Genomic DNA, 231 nt, shown 5'->3' on the forward strand with positions numbered 1-231 from the left:
GAGGGGAGACCACCAAGGAAGTCATGGGTTGCTATGCAGAGGCAGGCAAAGGCAAGACCACCTCTGTTTGTCTCTTGCACTGGCCTGGATGGCCCAGGCTAGCCTGATCTCATCTGGTCTTGAAAGCTAAGCAGGGTCGGCTCTGGTCAGTACTTGGATGGGAGACCGTCAATGAAATCCAGGGTTGTTAAGCAGAGGCAGGCAAGCGCAAACCGCCTTTGTTCATGTTTG

This window comes from Gekko japonicus, unplaced genomic scaffold (assembly GCF_001447785.1).
Source record: "Gekko japonicus isolate JY-2015 unplaced genomic scaffold, Gekko_japonicus_V1.1 scaffold6195, whole genome shotgun sequence".
In the NCBI taxonomy this organism is placed as follows: Eukaryota; Metazoa; Chordata; class Lepidosauria; order Squamata; family Gekkonidae; genus Gekko; species Gekko japonicus.